Source organism: Arachis stenosperma, chromosome 4 (genome assembly GCF_014773155.1).
Source record: "Arachis stenosperma cultivar V10309 chromosome 4, arast.V10309.gnm1.PFL2, whole genome shotgun sequence".
Lineage (NCBI taxonomy): Eukaryota > Viridiplantae > Streptophyta > Magnoliopsida > Fabales > Fabaceae > Arachis > Arachis stenosperma.
In genome coordinates, this window is record NC_080380.1 from 108,747,362 (window position 1) to 108,762,757 (window position 15,396).

Consider the following 15,396-nt stretch of genomic DNA (forward strand, 5'->3'; position numbering starts at 1 on the left):
GAACATGAAGATTTGGATTTTGCGAACTTCAGCACCGACGCGCACGCGCACGCATGGATGAGGATAGCTGGAAGCGGTGCGCAAGGATGGATGCATCCGCGCAGGCCAGAGAATTCCAACCGACGTGCACGTGCACTTGGCGTGCACGCGTGGATCACAAAAGCAATCGGCGCGCACGCACACATGGCGCGCACGCGCGGGAAGCTGCACGTGACCTCATTAAAGGAAATCGTGCCTGGAGATTTCTGAGGCTCATTAGGCCCAATTTCAAGCTGTTTCTATATGGATAAAGACCCAAGGATGCTAGGGAGAAGGGGGTATCAATCATTTTTTACACTAAGACACATTTTCTAGTTTTTGGTTCTTTGTTCTTCTAGAGAGAGAAACCCTTGTTCTTCTCTAGATCTAGCTTTAATTTGATCTTCCCTTGTTGAATTCTGAATTGGATCTTGTTAATTACTAGTTTTGATTGTTTAATTTGAATCTCTTAGTATAATTTTGCTTAGATCTTGTGTTAGTTTTATGGAATTTTGTCAATTGTTACTTTATACCCATTGCATGAAAGTTGTGAATCTTGGTTCGTTGATGTTACATTGATGATTTCTATGATTAATTGTGTTGTTTGAGTGATTGTATGTTGATACTTGTTAGTGGGTATTTGTTAATTTCAATCCAATTGCAATTTGAACATGTCATTTGTTAATTATTACCATGTGTTTGATGAATTGTTTACCTTGATTATGGAGTAGTTCTTTTTACTCTTGGCTTAGGCCAAGGGAATTGGGTAAACTTGAGTCATTGGGTCTAATGGATTTGATGATTTGGGAATTCTTAGTGGTCAATTTGATAGCCATTGACACTAGCCTGCTACTAGGTTAATTAGTAGTGAGGTTAGACCTTATGAGTGGATGTTGACCAAACCATTTAACATACTTCAAGTATAGAAGTAGACTTAATGAGTTTGGTTCCTCATAATTGTCAAGATATGGTTATTAGATAAGGATAGTGACCCCAATTCCCATGTCTAGCCAAGAGTTGCTTTTATCATTCTTATTTGAAGACCCAAAAATCTTGATTGCTTTGCCTTGATTATAGTTATTGTTTAGTTGAGAGTAGAATTGTATTGAATGTTGTCTTCTTAGTTTAGAATTGCTCACATCTTGCTTAGTTATTTGAATTAGTTCCTTGCACTTTAAGATTACTTGTTTGCTAAGATTCCTAGTTCAATTCCTTGCCCATGACTTACAACCCCGGATTTCTAACCAATTTTGAAGCATATGTTTGCCCATTCCTTGTGAGACGACCCGAGATTTGAATACTTTGGTTATTTTATTGGGGTTGAAATTGTGACAACCAATTTCTTTCTAAATTTAATCCTCGAGGATTGTTGTTAGTAGAGCTATACTTGCAACGCAACTTTATTGAGAATTCTCTTCCGAAATAGTCCACGAGCGCTCATCACTTCACTTCTTCCCCTCTCACCTTGAATCTCCTCCCTGTGTCTTCATATGTTAGCTCCAGATGCTCAAGAGAAAGAAGTTTGCTCACTGTATATGGCAACAATGGATGGTGAGATAACACCACTTTTTTTCCAGGCGAAAAGTCTTCAGTAGGAATTTTCTTGTTCCTCTACCCTCTAAGCACTTTTTTCTTGGGAGCTTCCTCCTTACTTGATACATACCCAACACCAAACTTAAGGTTGATGTCAGAAGGTTTGTTGATTGTAAAGGGGAGCTTTGGTTGCAAGATCTTTGTAGTTTCAATTGAGTGGTAAACTTGTTGCACCTTTTTTATCTCTTTCCTTTTACTCAAGCATTGAGAATGTACTTCTGGGAGTGATTTATTTGGTACTTCCTTCAGATTTAGGTCCTTTGCCTCAATCTCCTTGTAATCCCCTTGATCTCATGCATGATGCATGGTCTTGAAAACATGAAACACTTGATGCTCATTATGCACTCTCAACATTAATTCACCCTTTTCAACATCAATAAGAGCTCTTTCAGTGGCTAGAAAAAGTCTTCCTAGGATGATGGTGGTATTTTTATCTTCCTCCATGTCAAGAATAACAAAATTCACTGGGAGGAAGAATTTTCCCACTTTGATCAAGATATTTTCAACTATTCTATGTGCAAGCTTCATTGATTTGTTTGCAAGTTGTAGAGCTATTTTTGTGGGCTTTAACTCTTAAATTTGTAACCTCTTCATCACGGATAAAGGCATCAAATTAATGCTTACCCCCAAATCACACAATGCTCTTTCAAAGGTGGTATTGCCAATGGTGCAGGGAATTTGAAAACTCCCTGGATCTTTCTTCTTTGTTGGAAAATTCCTTTGGATAATTGCACTACACTCCTTGGTCATCTCCACTGTTTCGCCTCCCTTTAAGTATTTTTTTTTGGACAATAATTCCTTCATGAATTTATCATATATGGGAATTTGTTCAAGTGCTTCTATAAAGGAAATATTGATTTGTAGAGTCTTGAATATCTCCAAGAATTCGGAGTATTACTTTTTCTTGTTCTCCCCTTGGAGCCCTTGAGGATATAGAATCTTTGGCTTGTATTCAGGCACTTGGATCTTCTCTTTTAGTGCATCTTGTGCCACTGTATTGTATGATCCTGGGAGGTGGGCTGCACATGCTCATCTTGAGGAATGGCTTCTTCTTGGGCCTCTTTCTCTTCAGTTGCATCCTTCTTGGCTGCTTCTCCCACCACCTTTCCACTTCTTAGATAAATAGCCTTGCACTCTTCCCTTGGGTATGGAATTATATCACTTGGATGAACATTTGTGGATTTCTCTAATTGTTGAGAAATTTGGCCTACTTGCATCTCTAAATTCCTAATCGAAGCACCTTGATTCTTGAAGTTGGTTCTTGTTTCTGCAATAAAGCCTCTAGTTTATTACATGAATGTGAATATGCTTTGGGAGAGTTTTTCCATGACCAATTCAAGATTAGTAAGCCTTTGAGAGTCTTGAGATGGTTGGGTGGGGGTTGGTTGTTGTTGGTGATGGGGTTAAAGAAATTTTGGTGAGGTTGGAAGTGGTTTTGTGAATGATTGTTGTTAAAATTATTGGGCTTCTGATTATGATTTCCACATCCAAAATTTAGGCAGTTTCTCCATCTAGGATTATAGGTCTTGGAGAAGGGATCATTGTGAGGCTTATCTATGAAATATACTTGCTCCGGAGAAGAATATCCACACTCCATGCCTTCACTTTGAGGTAGCCCGTTGTTCATACCATAGGAGTTTTCTTGAGAGCTCACTGCTAAGACTTATATTCTTCTAAGATGTTGAGTAATTGCATTGATTTATTTAGATAAGACTTTATTCTGAGCCAAAATGGTGTCCAAAGCATCTAATTCCATGACTCCTTTTCTCATTGATCTTTCAGAGGAATAGAGGTATTGATTGTTGGCCACCATGTCAATTAACTCCAGTGCTTCATCAGTGATCTTCTTCATATGCAAAGATTCTCCAGCCGAGTTATCCAATGAAACCCGTGAGGAGGTGGCGATCCCATCGTAGAATATCTGGAGTTGGACCTAATCAGCAAACATATCCAGAGGGCACTTTCTGAGCATCTCTTTACACTTATCCCAAGCTTCATAGAGGGACTCTTCTTCATGTTGTCTGAAGGTCTGAACATCTGTTCTGAGCTTAGTTAACCTCTAAGGTGGGAAGAACTTGTTTAGAAACTTAGTAACCAAGTCTTCCCATGTGGCTATTCTCTCCTTCCACTGATTATCTAGCCACTGTTTAGCCCGATCCCTTACAGCAAAAGGGAAGAGCAACAAGTGATAAACCTCAGCCAGGATGCCATTTGTCTTGACCGTGTCATTTGCAGGAAGTTTGAGATGAAAAAGTTAGGATCTTCCTGCGGGCTCCCACTGAATTAATGATTTTGTTGCACTAATATGATAAGCTAAGGCATCAATTCACAATAGTTGGCATTGACAGTAGGTGTCACAATGCTACTTCCACAACTCCATGGATTGGGAGTAATGAAAGAGCCAAGAGTCCTCATAGGTGGAGGAACATTAGCATTGTTATTCTCCAACATATTTTGCTCAAATTCCTCTTCAATTTCTTTTTCAATCTCTTCTTCAACTTTTTTATTTCTAGCTTGCTTCCTTTGATGCCAAAGAGTTCTTTCAATCTTAAGATTGCATTGAAGAGGTTCTTCATCCCTATTATTCTGTATAGACAAAAAACCAACAAGGGAATCAAATTGGAACTCCCTTCACAAGGTGAAGGGAATTCCTATGGGGAATTAAAATGAAAACAGTGAATAAACACAATTAAAAAGGTCTAATCTATGTAATCAATTGATTGGTAGTTTGTTAACCACAATTAATCCTCAACAATGGTGCCAAAAATACCGGATTTATAACCCACAAAATACCGGCAAGTACACCGGATCATATCAAGTAATAACTCACGGTGAGTGAGTGTCGATCCCATGAGGATTAACGGATTAAGCAAACAACGGTCAATTAATCACTCTAGTCAGACAATCAAGAATAAAGTTTTCAAAGATAATTGCATAAATAGACAAAGAATTGAATGAAAGCAAGTCGTAAGTAATTGAGGAAGAAATACGATTCAAAAGAGTTAAGGTTTTAGACATGTTGAAACTTCCGGAAAAACATTTTTCACTTTCCACCTTCATTAAACAATGATATTTCTATGGCAAATCATAAGTAATTAAACTCCAATTCTTGGTAATTTAATTTCTCTAATCCTAATCAATTATCAATTTCTTGATTAATTAATTGTGACAAGAGGTTAAGAACGTTCACTGATTTTAAAACCACACAATTCTCAAGAACCAAACTTGGTTGATTTGATGTCACTTATCAAGTCCAAATTCAAAACTTACGAATTATGAGAAGAAGTTTTCAAGCTTAATTCAATTAATCAACTTTTCCAAGATATTAAAAGAATTCAAATTAGAAGATAATTGTTTTCCAACATATTCAAATCCGTGGAATGAAGTACGAAAACTTTTTCTTAAGAAAATATCAATGCATTAATCAAGATAGAAAAGCTATAACATTAATCCATAGGAATCAACAAAGCTCCTAACATTATCTAAGGAGATTAGTTGCGCATGCTTTGAAAACAAAAACAAGGTATCAAAAATAGCAAAAGGTCCTGATGCCGTTTTCAAAGTGTTTTTAGGACCTTTTTATACTAAAGAAAACAAAACCTAACTATTAAATTCAAACTTAAATTAAAAAATAAAACAAATCAAATCCAATCTTCCGCATTAATTCTTCAACTTTGTATCTTTTGCGGTCCCAATTTTTGCATCCTAAATTGGCTTGAAGTGTTGCAAATGAGGCTTATGGAAATTGGGCCAAAGGGAACAAGTGAAACACCCATATGTGTATGCCATGCTTTGTATGTAAATGCCACGTTTTGCATGCATAATGCTATGCTTTCCTGGAGTTGGTCCCTTTGGCGTGTAACGCCACCCTTGGGCATGTAAAACGTCCATCTTCTCTTCCCTGGGAGCTCTTCCTTGTGCAGCATGTGGAACGCCAATATATGGCGTGTGAAACGTCACTCTTTTATGGTCCCTGGAGCTCCTTCTGTTTTGGTGTGTGACAGGCCCTTGTTGTGGCGTGTAAAATGCCCAAATTAGGTCTTTGAAATAGTCTTTTGGAAACTTGGCCCAGCATGTAACGCCGGGCTACGGCGTGTGGAGTGCCACTCAATCAAACAAGGTCTTGGGAGGTAAAATATGGCGTGTGACATGCTCAAAGTGTAACATTAAACGCCCATATATATTGCCAAATAGAAGCCTTCACTTAAGTGTCGAAGGTGTGTAAGGCACAAACGCCTATTCTTCCTGGCGTGTCGAACGCCCACTGTTCACTGGGTCATGCGTACACATGAGGCATGTGTACGCATGACTATGACAAAAATCTTCAATCACGCGTATGCATGCAGCATGCGTACGCATGAGTCCCATATCGAAGGCATTTTCATTCTACATGCCCATTCAACCTGGCGAATCAAACACCACTTTATTACACTCCCAGGGGGTCTTTTCTTCGTGGGCCATGCTTTTAATAGGTGGCCTAAGGTTCCAAAGCATGTCCTAAGCTTTAAAGTGTTCGCAAAACTTTCTATTTTCTTCTTTTGAACTTGTTTTGTGCTTTTTGCTTCTTTTTCTATTATTTTCTACAAAATTTATCAAACCAGAAGATCAAAGCAATATCCAACTTAAGCACCAAAGTACTCTATGTAACTCCTTACCACACAGAGCTTTATGCTTAAGCCGTAAAACAGAGGTAGTGTGGTATTACGACATTGAAAACAAAACATACATACAAAATATAATTGAAAGAATATAATATTCGAGGAGCCTTGAAGGTTGGTTAAAGCCAAGTTGTGAAAATAAAAGCGCAACGCTCAAGATAACGTTTACTTGCGTACGAAGAAAGCACACACACATATATATATAATAAGAGTGGATAGTCAAGAATACAAAATATTCAAGTTCCAAGCTCAACCTACGTAGCTAAGGCTGGCCGAAGAATATTTACTTACATACATATAATCCCAAGACTAAAGAACTCAAAATAAACCTTAGTTCTCCATCAAAAGCCTCTATGAGGTATAGCAACAAAACATAACATGGGAGAAGTCTATACATACACATACACAAAACACCCCAAAAAGTAATATCCCACTACGTTGCGACAAGAACTCCAGACGCTTAACAAGGTGCCTCTCGACCTGCATCTAAAAAACACAAATATCAGTATGGAATGAGAACCGAAAATTTTCAGCATGGTAAAGGTGCCACATATATAAGATATAAGGTCCAGAAAAAGCCAGAGGCAATCCTAGAACTCTAACACTCAGATTTAAATCTTAAAGTTTATAAATTGAAGACCATTATTAGGGTAGGTTATCTAAGGTTCTAAATATTAATCAAACTCTAACTAAAAATCCTCAACTCTTCGCTTTCCTCCGAACTACGGTGGAACCTCAAAGACAAACAAAAGCAGACAAAGGCAAACACAAATAGAGTACAGTTATTGCAAGTAGCAAGTATGAGAAATAGCATATTGATTCACAAAGGCAAACCCAATTAAATGCACAAACAAAATAAAATAAACATATGCATATGATGCATACCTACCGTATGGCTGATGAGTCTCATATGTCGATTATAAAGCCAACCTGACATGTCCGGCTGCTAAACCCTGGATAGTCTCCCGTGCGCACATCCCCAAGAGTCTATGCATAGCTTTTTCTCCATCATAGTCAAATTCTATACATTGGGGGAATTTCTAGGGCATTAAAGTGCCCAGCCACATCTTGTGATGTAGGACCAACAGAGTATCGAGTCTTGACCTAGAGCACGTGGTGGCAAGCTACTGCATCATACCAAGGGAAACTCGTATCTTAGACAAAAGAAGTGCATAAGCCACATTATCATTCATATTCATTCATTATGGCCATATTCATCATATATATCACATTTTTGCACTTCTCATTCATAATTCATCATATCTCAAGCCTTCTTCTCTTCTAAGATACCACCCATTCCTAGTTCAACCCCCTTCACAAGCATTATAAAACTCGTGTTTAGAGGATCAAAATCATGTTTAAATCATAAAACTCAAGTTACTGAAAAATAGGGCCCCGTGTATGCGAACCATGTCCCGCGTACGCAGCAGTGTAGTTTTTCCTGACTCGCGTATGCGACCTTTGATCACGTACGCGAGTACTTTGGACAGAGGCAAATGAATGCGTAAGCGGTCGTGTTTCTGCGTACGCGAGTGCCTCATTATCCCATGCCACGTATGCAGCACTTGCCCGCCTACACGAGTAGACTGAAAAGAGGTGAATGGCCATGTGCAGAGCCATAAGTCCGCGTACGTGTCCCCTTCATTTTCCTTAAAAAGCTTCTAAGTATTGCAGAGTTGCCATTCGTACCCCAAACTTCCGACGTGCATAACTTTTTTCGTAAAAAATTATTTTACACCATTTTTCAAATGGTGAAAAATTCACGAACCCAATTTTCATATGAAACAAACGTAAAAAGGTTTAGGGGTCTGGAAGTCAAGTTATGGCATGCCAAAGTTTGGTCAAAACTAAGTTTATCTCAAAAATTCTCAAACCTCTATTTTCACCAATTCCTTTTACAAAATCCAAATTCTTACCATTCAAATGACACCAACCACCTCCAACATAGTCCATGTCCTATCATAGCCATCCACACTTCAATTTAATCATATTCATTGATGCGTGAGTATCTTTCCTATCTTTTCTAGTGAATTTGAATTCGAATTTGTTAAGTTTAATCAAGATTTAAGTGTTTTTGAGCCACTATGAATGCTAATTTGAGTCGTGTGCAATTTGGTTTATTTCAGGTAGCATTCGAACGGATTTGACAGGGTTCGTGTAGAAGAAAAGGAAGAAAGTGGATGATGCTGTCAACCCTGACCTCCTTGCACTCCAATGGGCATAACTTATGCTATAGAGGTCAAATTGATGTGGTTCTAGTGGCATTGAAAAGCTAACTTTCAGAGATTTCTAATGTTATATAATAGCATACACTTTTCTTCCAAACCATATAGGATGTTTTTCCTACGAGAAAAGGAAAGTGATGGTGAAATTATTAATGGTTGTACAATGATATGACAGGGTACTAACCCTACGAGAGATACAGGTCTGTGTGTCTGGTGCACGACATTGTGATCATCAATAATGGCGTCAAAAACTTGTTAGCACTCTCAAACGTGAATCACACTTTTTCATAACTCCGCACAACTAACCAGCAAGTGCACTGGGTCGTCCAAGTAATACCTTACGTGAGTAAGGGTCGATCCCACGGAGATTGTTGGTATGAAGCAAGCTATGGTCATCTTGTAAATCTTAGTTAGGCGGATTCAAATGGTTATAATGGATTTCAAAAATAATAATAAATAAAACATAAAATAAAGATAGAGATACTTATGTAAATCATTGGTGGGAATTTCAGATAAGTGTATGGAGATGCTTTGTCCCTGTTGAATCTCTGCTTTCCTACTACCTTCCTTCAATCCTTCATACTCCTTTCCATGGCAGGCTGTATGTAGGGCATCACCGTTGTCAATGGCTACATCCCATCCTCTCAGTGAAAATGGTCCAAATACTCTATCACAGCACGGCTAATCACCTGTCGGTTCTCGATCATGTTGGAATAGAATCCATTGATTCTTTTGCGTCTATCACCACGCCCAACAATCGCAAGTTTGAAGCTTGTCACAGTCATTCAATCCCTGAATCCTACTTGGGATACCACAGACAAGGTTTAGACTTTTCGGATTCTTAAGAATGGCCGCCAATAATTCTAGCTTATACCACGAAGATTCTGATTAAGGAATCCAAGAGATATTCATTCGTTCTGAGGTAGAACGGAAGTGGTTGTCAATCACGTATTCATATATGAGAATGATGATGAGTGTCACGGATCATCACATTCGTCAAGTTGAAGTGCAACGAATATCTTAGAATAAGAACAAGCTAAATTGAATAAAAGATAGTAGTACTTTGCATTAAAACTCGAGGTACAGTAGAGCTCCACACCTTAATCTATGGTGTGTAGAAACTCCACCGTTGAAAATATATAAGTGATGGTCCAGGCATGGCCGAATGGCCAGCCCCCAAAATTTGATATGAATTTGATATAATAGGGAAAAGGACCTGGTCTAAGGACTAGGCGTCCAAAGATGTGGTCAAAAAGACCCTAGTACAATAGTAAAAAGTTCTATTTATACTAAAACTAGCTACTAGGGTTACAGAGATAAGTGATTGATGCAGAAATCCACTTTTGGGGCCCACTTGGTGTGTGCTTGGGCTGAGCTTGAGCTTTACACGTGCAGAGGCTTCTCTTGGAGTTAAACGCCAAGTTGTAACATGTTTTTGGCGTTTAACTCTGGTTTGTGACGTGTTTTTGGCGTTTTACTCCAGAATGTAGCATGGAACTGGCGTTGACTGCCAGTTTGCGTCATCTAAGTTCGAACAAAGTATGAACCATTATATATTTCTGGAAAGCTCTGGATGTCTACTTTCCAACGCCATTGAGAGCGCACCATTTGGAGTTCTGTAGCTCCAGAAAATCTATTTCGAGTGCAGGGAGGTCAGAATCCAACAGCATCAGCAGTCCTTTGTCAGCCTCCTATCAGATTTTTGCTCAGGTCCCTCAATTTCAACTAGAAAATACCTTAAATCACAGAAAAACACACAAACTCATAGTAAAGTCTAGAAATGTGAATTTTGCATAAAAACTAATGAAAACATCCCTAAAAGTAGCTAGATCCTATTAAAAACTACCTAAAATCAATGCCAAAATGCGTATAAATTATCCGCTCATCAAAACACCAAACTTAAATTGTTGCTTGTCCCCAAGCAACTGAAAATCAAATAGGATAAAAAGAAGAGAATATACTATAAATCCCAAAATATCAATGAATATTAGTTCTAATTAGATGAGCGGGACTTGTAGCTTTTTGCTTCTGAACAGTTTTGGCATCTCACTTTATTCTTTGAAGTTTAGAATGATTGGCATCTATAGGAATTCAGAGTTCAGATAGTGTTATTAATTCTCCTAGTTAAGTATGTCGATTCTTGAACACAGCTACTTTTATGAGTCTTGGTCGTGGCCCTAAGCACTTTGTTTTCCAGTATTACCACCGGATACATAAATGCCACAGACACATGACTGGGTGAACCTTTTCAGATTGTGACTCAGCTTTGCTAAAGTCCCCAGTTAGAGGTGTCCAGAGCTCTTAAGCACACTCTTTTTGTTTTGGATCATGACTTTAACCACTCAGTCTCAAACTTTTCACTTGGACCTACATGCCACAAGCACATGGTTAGGGACAGCTTGATTTAGCCGCTTAGGCCTGGATTTTGTTTCCTTGGGCCCTCCTATCCATTGATGCTCAAAGCCTTGGATCCTTTTTACCCTTGCCTTTTGGTTTTAAGGGCTATTGGCTTTTTCTGCTTGCTTTTTCTTTCTCTTTCTCTTTTTTTTGCCAATTTTTTTCGCAAGCTTCTTCTTTTTCACTGCTTTTTCTTGCTTCAAGAATCAATTTTATGATTTTTTAGATTATCAATAATATTTCTCTTGTTCATCATTCTTTCAAGAGCTAACAATTTTAACATTCATAAACAATAAGATAAAAAATATGCACTGTTTAAGCATTCATTCAGAAAACAAAAAGTATTGTCACCATATCAATATAATTAAACTAAATTCAAGGATGAATTCGAAACTCATGTACTTCTTGTTTTTTTGTGTTAAAAACATTTTTCATTTGAGAGAGGTGAAGGATTAATGGAATTATTCATAGCCTTAAGACATAGTTACTAAACACAAATGATCATGTAATAAAGACTCAAAACATAAACAAACATGAAGCTTAAAACCAAAAAACAGAGAAATAGGAACAAAGAAGTTAAGGAATGAGTCCACCTTAGTGATGGTGGCGTCTTCTTCTTGAAGGACCAATGATGTCCTTGAGCTCCTCTAATCTCATGGAAAATGATCGAGTGCTCTTGGTGCTCCACCCTTAATTGGTCCATGTTATAACTCAAGTCTTCTAGAGAAGTGTTGAGTTGTTCCCAATAGTTGTTTGGAGGAAAATGCATCCCTTGAGGCATCTCAAGGATTCCTTGATGATGAGCTTCCTCATGTGTCTCTTGAGATCCATGAATGGGCTCTCTTATTTGCTCCATCCTCTTCTTAGTGATGGGCTTGTCCTCTTCAATGAGGATATCTCCTTCTATGATAACTCCAGCGGAGTAGCATAGATGGCAAATGACATGAGGAAAAGCTAGCCTTGCCAAGGTGGAGGGCTTTTCGGCTATTGTAGAGTTCTAGAGAGATGACTTCATGAACTTCTACTTCCTCTCCAATCATGATGCTATGGATCATGATGGCCCGATCCACAGTAACTTCGGATCGGTTGCTAGTGGGGATGATGGAGTGTTGGATGAACTCCAACCATCCTCTAGCCACAAGCTTAAGGTCCAGTCTTCTCAATTGAACCGGCTTGCCTTTAGAGTCTTTTTTTCATTGAGCTCCTTCAACACATATGTCCATAAGGACTTGGTCCAACCTTTGATCAAAGTTGACCCTTCTAGTGTAGGGGTGTGCATCTTCTTGCATCATAGGCAAGTTGAATGCCAACCTTACATTTTCCAGACTGAAATCTAAGCATTTCTCCCGAACCATTGTAAGATAATTCTTTGGATTCGGGTTCATACTTTGATCATGGTTCCTAGTGATCCATGCATTAGCATAGAACTCTTGAACCATTAAGATTCTAACTTGTTGAATGGGATTGGTTAGAACTTCCCAACCTTTTCTTTGAATCTCATGTCGGATCTCCGGATACTCATTTTTCTTGAGCATGAAAGGGACCTCAGGGATCACCTTCTTCTTGGCCACAACTTCATAGAAGTGGTCTTGATGGACCTTTGAGATGAATCTCTCCATCTCCCATGACTCGGAGGTGGAAGCTTTTGTCTTCCCTTTCCTCATTTTAGAGGTTTCTCCAGCCTTAGGTGCCATAAGTGGTTATGGAAAAACAAAAAAGCTATGCTTTTACCACACCAAAATTAGAATGTTGCTCACCCCTCGAGCAAAAGAAGAAAGAAAAAAAGAAGAAGAAGAAGATATGGAAGAGAGGGAGAAAGATGTGTATTCGGCCAAGGGGGAGAAGAGAGGGTGGTGTTGTGTGAGAATGAAGAAGGATGAAGGGGTTTATATAGTTGAGGGAGAGGGGTTTGGTTCGGCCATTTAGGGTGGGTTTGGGTGGGAAAGAGATTTTGAATTTGAAGGTAGGTGGGGTTTATGGGGAAGAGTGGATGGATGTAAGTGGTGAAGAGGTGATGGGGAAGAGAGATTGAGGTGATTGGTGAAGGGTTTTTTTGGGGAAGAGTGTTATTGGATTGTGTGAAGAAGAGAGAGGGTGAGTTGAGGTAGGTGGGCATCCTGTGGGGTCCACAGATCCTAAGCTGATCCTGTGGGGTCCACAGATCCTGAGGTGTCAAGGATTTATCATTCCTGCACCAATTAGGCGTGTAAAACGCCCTCTGCATGCAATCCTGGCGTTTAACGCCAGGTTGATGCTTGTTTCTGGCGTTAAACACCAACTTAATGCTTGTTTTGGGCGTTCAACGCCAATCTGCAGCATGTTTCTGGCGTTGAACGCCAGTTCCATGCTTGTTTCTGGCATTTAACGCCAGCTCTCCTCAGGGTGTAATCCTGGCATTTAAATGCCAGATTGCTGCTTGTTTCTAGCGTTCAACGCCAAATTCATGCTCTGTTCTGGCGTTGAACGCCAGCCAGATGCTCCTTACTGGCGTTTAAACGCCAGTAAGCTCTTCCTCCAGGGTGTGCTGTTTCCTTTGCTATTTTTTATTCTATTTTTTATTTTAGTATTTGTTTTGTGACTCCACATGATCATGAACCTAATAAAACATAAAATAACAATAAAAATATAGATAAATAAAAATTGGGTTGCCTCCCAATAAGCGCTTCTTTAATGTCAATAGCTTGACAGTGAGCTCTCATAGAGCTTCACAGATTTTCAGAGCATTGTTGGGACCTCCCAACACCAAACTTAGAGTTTGAATGTGGGGGTTCAACACCAAACTTAGAGTTTGGTTGTGGCCTCCCAATACCAAACTTAGAGTTTGATTGTGGGGGCTTTGTTTGACTCTATATTGAGAGAAGCTTATCGTGCCTCTTTTCTATGTTTACAGAAGGATAGCCTTGGGCCTTAAACACAAGGTAGTCCCCATTCAATTGAAGGACTAGTTCTCCTCTGTTAACATCAATCACAGCTCCTGCTGTGGCTAGGAAGGGTCTTCCAAGGATGATACATTCATCCTTCTCCCTCCTAGTGTCTAAGATTATGAAATCAGCAAGGATGTAAATGCCTTTAACCTTCACTAACACGTCCTCTACCATTCCATAAGCTTGTCTTATTGACTTGTCTGCCATTTTTAATGAGAATGTGGCAGCCTGTACCTCAAAGATCCCTTGTTTCTCCATTACAGAGAGTGGCATAAGATTTATGCCTGACCCCAGGTCACACAGAGCTTTCTCAAAGGTCATGGTGCCTATGGTACAGGGTATTAAGAATTTACCAGGATCTTGTTTCTTTTGAGGTAAAGTTTGCTGAACCCATGTATCTAGTTCACTAATGAGCAAGGGAGATGCATTTTCCCAAGTCTCATTACTAAACAACTTGGCATTCAGCTTCATGATGGCTCCTAGATATTGAGCAACTTGCTCTCCAATTACATCTTCATCCTCTTCAGAGGAAGAATAGTTTTCAGAGCTCACGAATGGCACAAGGAGGTTTAATGGAATCTCTATGGTCTCTATGTGAGCCTCAGATTCCTCTAGGTCCTCAATAGGGAACTCTTTCTTGTCTGGGAGACGTCCCATGAGGTCTTTCTCATTGGGATTCACGTCCTCCCCTTCCTCTCTAGGTTCGGCCATTTTGATTATGTCAATGGCCTTGCACTCTCTTTTTGGATTCTCTTCAGTATTGCTTGGAAGATTACTAGGAGGAGTTTCAGTGATTTTCTTACTCAGCTGGCCCACTTGTGCCTCTAAATTTCTAATAGAGGACCTTGTTTCACTCATGAAACTTAAAGTGGCCTTAGACAGATCAGAGACTATATTTGCTAAGCTAGAGGAGCTCTGCTCAGAATTCTCTGTCTATTGCTGAGAAGATGATGGAAAAGGCTTGCTATTGCTAAGCCTATTTCTTCCACCATTATTAAAGCCTTGTTGGAGCTTTTGTTGATCCTTCCATGAGAAGTTTGGATGATTTCTCCATGAAGAATTATAGGTGTTCCCGTAGAGTTCACCCATGTAATTCACCTCTGCCATTGCAGGGTTCTCAGGATCATAAGCTTCTTATTCAGAAGATGCCTCTTTAGTATTGTTGGATGCATTTTGCCATCCATTCAGACTTTGAGAAATCATGTTGACTTGCTGAGTCAACCTTTTGTTTTGAGCCAATATGGCATTCAGAGCATCAATTTCAAGAACTCCCTTCCTTTGAGGCGTCTCATTACTCACAGAATTCCTCTCAGAAGTGTACATGAAATGGTTATTTGCAACCATGTCAACAAGTTCTTGAGCTTCTGCAGGCGTTTTCTTCAGGTGAATGGATCCTCCTGCAGAATGGTCCAGTGACATCTTATAGAACTCAGATAGACCATAATAGAATATATCCAAAATGGTCCACTGTGAAAGCATGTCAGAAGGACACCTTTTGGTCATCTACTTATATCTTTCCCAAGCTTCATAGAGGGATTCACCATCTTTCTATTTGAAGGTATGAACATCCACTCTAAGCAT

At 39.3% G+C, this 15,396-nt stretch overlaps 1 non-coding gene across 1 annotated transcript; it reads left to right on the forward strand.

The window, feature by feature from the left end:
• Positions 1 to 15,288: 15,288 nt before the first annotated feature.
• On the forward strand, positions 15,289 to 15,396 carry LOC130977704 (small nucleolar RNA R71). Its single transcript, XR_009085385.1, has one exon. It is a non-coding gene; the product is annotated as a small nucleolar RNA R71 (small nucleolar RNA).